This window comes from Halyomorpha halys, unplaced genomic scaffold (assembly GCF_000696795.3).
Source record: "Halyomorpha halys isolate HHAL.00 unplaced genomic scaffold, Hhal_1.1 Scaffold51.1, whole genome shotgun sequence".
Classification (NCBI taxonomy): domain Eukaryota; kingdom Metazoa; phylum Arthropoda; class Insecta; order Hemiptera; family Pentatomidae; genus Halyomorpha; species Halyomorpha halys.
The window spans coordinates 3,160,833-3,169,135 of record NW_027108122.1 but is presented as its reverse complement, the minus strand read 5'-3'; positions in this window follow the sequence as shown (position 1 = coordinate 3,169,135).

The window sequence follows — 8,303 nt, the reverse complement described above, 5'->3', positions numbered from 1 at the left end:
TTAATAAAATATTTCTGACAATAAATCCTAACAAAAATGTATATAATCAGAGCCTCCTGTGGTCCACTCCATGCCTCTTGTGGGCCTCCTACAGTGGCCAGATTCACTAGTGAGTGGGACACACCCTCCTCCTGCCCCTCCTTATACCAATTTACATTAATCTTGCATTTCATAAATTGTTTAAGAGACGGAAAAGTGACTAAAAGATAATTACGATAGAATGGCCTCTTTTTATTTTACTCATGAAACTAAATTTTGATAAGTATTACAATTTTCTATTAACTTTTAATTTTTATAATTTCAAAATAAAATATAGCAAAAATATTCATTTTATATGTTATTTTATTTTAATTTAATTTTTAACAATAGAAATTAATTTAAAAGGAGTAGGGAGGTGATAAAGAGTTCTTTATATTTTTTATAGCATTGAAAGACAAATTTAAATCAGAATGTGAAAATGCTACCAGAAACAACTGCTCCTATATTTTTATTTAATTTCTAACAAATCCAATTCATTAAAAAAGAGTTTGGGATAGCCTGAAAGTTAATGTTCTTGATGTATCGGTTTAATAAATAAAATGTATGAGGGAAGTCTGGTTGCCAAACAATAAAATTAGATTGATGAGTACTCCCCATAGAATTGGAAAAAAAAATGCAATGTTACACCAAAGATTTGTTAACACAATTGGTTTGTAATGAGATGAATAAAATAAGAAACTCAAAGCAAAGCCAACCTAAACCAGACTACCAGTAAGTTATGTGGCTTACAAAACTTACAAGTGTTAAATAGCCTGTTTTAAATAATTTAAAATCAATTACATAAAATAATAAGTTTAGGATGGAACGCCATGGAATTGTTCAACCAAAGAAAAAAGACAGCCATGTTGTATCAACTGATTCCAACTACTGGTCCAATTCAGACGCTTTAATTATACAAAATACTCCTTGCTTTCCTTGAAAGGTTTAAAGACCTTGAATTCAATAATTTGACCAGGTGAAAGTTATGAAGAAAAATAAACATATTTCAAAAAGTATACATTTTATTGTAAATGATATACTACCATATAAAATATTAAGAGACTATATGGAACATAATTCAATTCAATTCAAACACAAATATGACCGAAATAAGCAAAGATACAGCTAATCCATGTTTATTGTAAAAGTATTCTGTGTTGCTTACCATAGGAAACCGTTATATTTTCATCTATCTAATCTGTATATACATAGAGCCAATTTGTAGTATGTGTATCCTCAGTAAACTAATAAACTATTGGACCAATGTACACCTGTTTTTTGCCAAAAAAATTGTTTTATTATGCTGGAGAACTTTAAAGCTACTAAAATCATTGATCTGACCAGTAGAAAGTTATGGAGAAAAGTAAACATTATTAGGACACAACCCAAAAAGTATAGTTCATTGGTAAATTATTTATTATTACACATTATATTAACGTAATCTATAGACTGTAAATGTTTTTTGAAAGGTTATTGAATTCCCTCCCAACAAAAAAATAAATCATCAAAATAAGATTAATATTTGCAAAAATATGGATTATTGAACTAAAGCTATTGTTGAAGTATTTGGGCGGATTCCTATTGAGTTAGATTTACTTTTTAATAGTGCTCATAATAACTCAAAAACAAAACATAATTAAAAATATTTTACGTAATGATATTTTATGAGAAAAAAGAATTTTACAGAGAAAAGCTAAATAATCTTATTCGAACCTTGAAATACCAGACCCCACAAAAGACCTACTGATTATCAAAAATAAAACAATGACATTATATAATCAATTATAAATTCAATTTTATCATAGAATATTAAATGCAAGTATTTATTAATTAAAATTAGTGCTATAAATTAATAAACAGTCTAAATACCTGGTATTACTTAGGTGTCCATGATCTGCCACCAATCTGAAAACAAAATTAACAACTTATTTTTAAATTTCATTCCCATATTTTCTTTACAATAATATACATAAAACAATACTTGAAATTATTATTAATTATCCTTTGTTAATTAATTAGTTTCTTTTTTATGTTCTTAACTTAGTCTTATAATGTTTAAAAAGTAAATTTGGAGATAATGGACCCATTCCATTTGTATAAAACAATTTATCAATGACATTATTTAATAATTTATAATTTAGGCACTTCTTTGAAGAAAACATGTTTATAACAAAGTTAGTTTAAAATGATTGAAAAATTAGTCAAAAAATTTATAAAATGATAAATGATTAATGACTAAATTAAAATTTAAACTATTACTTGCTTCCCCATTATTGAAGAGAAGCTTCATTTCAGTCATATAGAAAGAGAAAAAATTTATTACCTTAGGATCAAAATGTTTACTAATTTTTTGCATTTAAGAAATCAAAGAACAATTAATTTTTAGTGCAGGAAAACTGAACCCAAATCAATCAAATAAACTCCAAAATTTGAACATTACTGTAACTTAATAGGAGAAACCAAGACAGCCAGTTTACCTAAATTATAGAGGGACAACTTCTCCAGAGAGTCGGTATAGGGGAAACTTATTTGATAAATAATATGCTTGAAATAAGTCTATCGAGCTATCATTTCTTATACTTGTTATTATTCTGAATTGAATGAGAACAATCCCCTGATGAAAGAGTCAATATTTTAAAATTTGAAGACAATTATAGGTGAATAACAGAAAATTCACAATGTTTTATTGACCAATGTTATTTAAGTAAAAATAGATAAATGAGGAGCTTTGTCATAGAAGATGCTAGGGAGGAGGTTTCAATTCCCTCAATATTCTAAAAGTTGGTAAGATTTTTATTGAAGAGCCTGCCTCAAACTGAGAAAATTCCCTAGGATGTTATGGCAACTTTTTGTCCAGATCCACTTACCTGAAAGTACTTCTTTATACCACTGATTTTACACTTTTTTACTATTTTCGCAAAATTGAATTCAACAATTTTTATTACACTAATCATATCTACAATTAAGAAGTCTTTAATATCAGTTATGTCTTATTCTGATCGATATATAGAGTCTGAGAGGGCTTAAATGCAAAATTTTCAAGGAATTATCCTCTAATATAACTTTAATTTCTTTAGTATCATTTCTTATTTTCAGTAGTAATAATAATTGAATACATAGGAAAAATGAAAGAATTTGATAATTAACTAAAGGGGAAAACTTAGTAGTACCTAATATTTTTTTTTACTTTACCTATAAACGAAAAAATAGTAAGAAAGAGAATTGCCATTCTGATTAATAAAGTTGCCATTTCGAAACAAGCACAAATTAATTTCAACTGCAAGTTGGATAGTAAGTGAAAGTTGTATGATGTGCGCACTGCAGCAGTTGGTTTTATTTCCTCTTAACTTTGTTAAAATTATAGGATTAAATAAATAACCAAGTTAACATTAGATTCAGGAACAAAACTGTAATTTTTTTTCTGAGATAATATGAGTCAGAATAGGTGTTCAGTTGCCAATCACAATACAATTGCGTAAAAAAATATACTTCTTTGTTTAAAAACATTAAAATAAAATTGGACGGATTAGATAAACTCTCACACATGATGTTATATATTAATCAAATGAAGTACCCAAGAAAGTATACTGAATGAGGTTCTTAGATAAGAGCTAAGAGAAAATTAAAAAAAAAATGGGAAAAAAGAAATAATGTAATGTAACTTACCCTTGATGTCTCAGACATGTAGTTTGCTTCTTTCTTGAAGTTCACTATCCACCAAGATCTTTAAACTTAGCAGATTTTGAAACGAGAAAAACCGGATATCCACGGCAGTAATTAAGAAAATTAATGAGAACATAAACTACACTTCCAAATACTACAAATCAATACACTGAACGACACTCCCGAACCGCACTCAATGCAGAATATCAAAAGAAACTAAGCAAGCGAAATTTATCCATATTTATAAATTTAAAAAAAAATCCAAGACCACTGGACTGCACCTATAGAATAAATACCAATAATTTTTAAGCTTCTTTTTATCAACCTTTTAAGAAGAGCAAAAATTAAGTAATTCAATAAATAATAAATTATTTTCTCCTTGTGAACTATCTCTCATGATTAATAAATGATGTCACTTGATTTCAAATAAATAATGGCAAAAGATAATAAAAATACATTTATGAGATGAGGTATAGATTAAGCAAACTAAAAATTATTATACTAATTTTAGCTAAGCAAAGACACATTATATACTATTACCTACCATAAACACGAATATTTATTAATTTTTTATGTAAAAATTGTACAAATTCTAATTACTTTACTTTACTTTTGCAGGTTTTATCCTGGTTAAGTAAGAGCATCCCTTCACTTCTCTCTATCCCACCAGTCTTCCTCAGCAAGCCTCTGCAAGCCATGTCCTCCTCCACACTGTCCTTCCGCCGAGTTTTGGGTCTTCCCCTCCTCTGTCTTCCAGGTTGTCCGCAAAGCAGAAGTCTCTTTGGCCACTTGTGGCATCCGCTGACAGTGCCCATACCATCACAATCTGTTCCTTCCAATGCTCTCCGGAACTCCTTCGGTCACCACTAGCCTGCCTCTAATCTCCTCATTCCTGACTCCATTCAGGCTGGTAATCTTCAGGCATCTCCTCTAGAAACCATCTCTGCTGGTTGTAGTTTGGAGTAGAGTCCTGGGTTAAGTGTCCAGATTTCTGCAGCGTGGTTAAGTGAGGGCTCAACAATACTTTTGAAAATGTACCTTTTGTCGTCTGTTGAGATGACCGTATTCCAGAGGACTGGGTGCAACATTATAGTCACCCTTCTTGCCAGATCAACTCTCCTAACCTCTAGTTCCGATGCATTCATCCCATCTATCGTTGACCCCAGGTATTTGAAGGAGTCTACCTTCTTACATAATCTTCCTTTAATCTGAAGGTCTGCAGTCTCTTTGCAGTTTACTGGCAGGTGTTCGGCCAAATCAAAATTTATTGTAGGCCCCACAGCTGTATTCTTTTTTCAGGGCCTTCAGTGCTTGTTCCAGGCCATCTCTGCTAAATGTGACCACTACTTGGTCATCGACAAAGAAAAGGGGGAACACCCTATGTCCAATGATGTCGATGACCTTCCCATTGTGCCTTCCTCTCCTTTACTGCCTCTAGTAAATAAATTTTAAACAAGGTTGGAGACCATCTGCATGCAAGGACCTGCATCTGCATGTAAGGACCCTCGAATGCAGTAAAAGGCTCAGACAAGTAAGAGCTAAGCTTCACTCCGTACTCGTCTTCTCTGTACAGACTCCTTACTGCATTTATTAAGGACAAATTTGCTGTCCAGACAAGACCTTACTGCAGTGAAGCCAGGTAGCCTGGACTCAGCCCTGAGAATAGGAGTTTGTTACCCTAGAGGAACAGTTTGGCTTCACTGAAGGTCTACTGTTTCTTTGGATAACAACGTCCTATTCTCAGAGCTGAGCTCAGGCTACCTGGCTTCACTGCAGCAAGGTCTTGTCCGGACAGCAAATTTGTCCTAAGGCAGCTCATACAAAAGCGAATGGAGAAAGGTAGAGCTGTAGACATAGCTATTATAGACCTAGAACAGGCTTATAGATGTGTACCAAGGCATAAGATGTGGGAATCTCTTAAGAGTGCAGGTTTAGTATTGCCTTAATAAATGCCGTAAGGAGTCTGTACAGAGAAGACGAGTACGGAGTGAAGCTTAGCTCTTACTTGTCTTAGCCTTTTACTGCATTCGAGGGTCCTAACATGCAGATGCAGTATGTCCCCAACCTTGTTTAAAATGTATTTACTAGGGGCAGTAAAGGAGAGGAAGGCATAATGGAAAGGTCATCGACATCATTGGACATAGGCTGTTCTCCCTTTTCTTTGCCGATGACCAGGTAGTGGGGTCACATATAGCAGAGATAGCTTGGAAGAAGCACTGAAGGCCCTGAAAAAAGAATACAGCCTGTGGGGTCTACAAATAAATTTTGATATGACCAAACACCTGCCAGTAAACTGCAAAGAGACTGCAGACCTTCAGATTAAAGGAAGATAAAGTAAGAAGGTAGACTCCTTCAAATACCTGGGGTCAACGACAGATGGGAACAATGCATCGAAACCAGAGGTTAGAAGAGTTGTTCTGGCAAGGAGGGTGACTATAATGTTGCACCCAGTCCTCTGGAATACATTCATCTTAACAGACAACAAAAGTACATTTTCAGAAGTATTGTTGAGCCCTCACTTAACTATGCCGGAGAAACCTGCACCCAACCCAGGACTCTACTCCAAACTATAAGCAGCAGAGATGGATTTCTAGAGATGTCTGAAGACTACCCGCCTGAATGGAGTCAGAAATGAGGAGATTAGAAGCAGGCTAGTGGTGACCGAAGGAGTTCTGGAGAACAATGAAAGGGACAGATTGTGATGGTATGGGCACTGTCAGCGGATGCCAGAAGTGGTCGAAGAGGCTTCTGCTATGGAAACAACCAGGAAGACAGAGGAGTGGAAAACACCAAACCCAATTGATATTTATTAGGAAAAGTTTGTTTCTTCTATTAAAGAAAAGGGAGAACAGCCTTTCATGCAATGATGTCGATGACCTTCCCATTGTTGTGCCTTCTTCTCCTTTACTGCCTCTAGTAAATAAATTTTAAACAAGGTTGGGGACATACTGCATCTGCATGTTAGAAACCTTGAATGCAGAAAAAGGCTCAGACAAGTAAGAGCTATGCTTCACTCCGTACTCGTCTTCTCTGTACAGACTCCTGTACTGCATTTATTAAGGCAATACTAATACCTGCACTCTTAAGAGATTCCCACATTTTAAGCCTTGGTACACATCTATAAGCCTGTTCTAGGTCTATAATAGCTATGTCTACAGCTCTACCTTTCTCCATTCGCTTTTGTATGAGCTGCCTTACGACAAATTTGCTGTCCGGACAAGACCTTGCTGCAGTGAAGCCAGGTAGCCTGAACTCAGCCCTGAGAATAGGAGTTTGTTACCCAAAGTAACAGTAGACCTTCAGTGAAGCCAAACTGTTCCTCTAGGGTAACAAACTCCTATTCTCAGGGCAACAACCAGGAAGACAGAGGAGTGGAAACCCCCAAACCCAATTAATATTTATTAGGAAAAGTTTGTTTCTTCTATTATTTTTTTTAATTGAAATTAAGAAATATAATTAGTATATACATTTCATTTAAAACATTCAAAGAGTTAAGATTATTTTATGTTATTAAGAATTTAACTAACACAATTTTTAATTTTTTACTTTTATTTCTTAGAGTCAAAATTTGGGCTAAAAAAAGCTTCTTTAATTAATGATGTCTTGTAGTTACAGCTTTGTTCTCTAAACACCTGATTACATACAAAATAAATGTACACAAGAACTATTTAATACCATATTTCTATGGAGTCTTACAGAACAAACATTTAATCTTTGTTCATAACACATAAATAAGACATCACACAATATTTTTAATAAGTCAGTTTACATATGCAGACCAGGCAAATTATTCAATTTGTTCATCTACTTACTTAGGTATACTCTACAGTCCAAGATGGACATAGACCTCCTGAACAATTCGCCACCACTCCTCCTTCTGTATATAGCCTTTCATTCCCTAGTCAAACACTCCAATTCATCAAAAACAGCTAATTCTTCTGGGCTTTATATATCTCACAATATCCTTATGGTTATTCATCTCATCCAGTTCCCAGTTATTCCTTAAGCACTAGGCACCTTGTACGAAGATTGGACTAGTGTAGTGTTTTATTATCTTCAGCTTGAAAACTCTAAGAGCCTATTAGTATGTTCTTTAAATTTTACAATATATATCAATCAATTTTTCATAAATTATTCATAAGTTTCATTAATTACACACTAAGTAGTTTCAATAATTGAACCCTCCTAGTAATAATTTGATTTGATTTTGAATTTAATTCAGGACTTTATCTTGGTGGATTATAAAATACCTTAATTTATCACTCCTTTCTATAAATCTTCTGCTTGAATTTAATGGAATAAGTGAGAAAGATAGTTAATAGGATGATATATAAACCTTTATAGAAACAACTAATAACCGATCATTTTTAGTAATACACGAAACCTTATAGGGAACCAAGCATAATTATTGCAATTAAAAAAAAAAAAAGAATTATATTACTGATTTAATATATTGATTGTTTAACAGTGGTTTACATTAATATTAACACAAACTTCAATGATCCAATTTCACTCTCAACTTTTTATTTTAAAACTTCCAAAGTTTCGGCCCATAGGCTATTTTCGAGGAAACAACCTTAATCATTAAATTGTCATACTTTGTTGATGAGGTTAATAGAAAA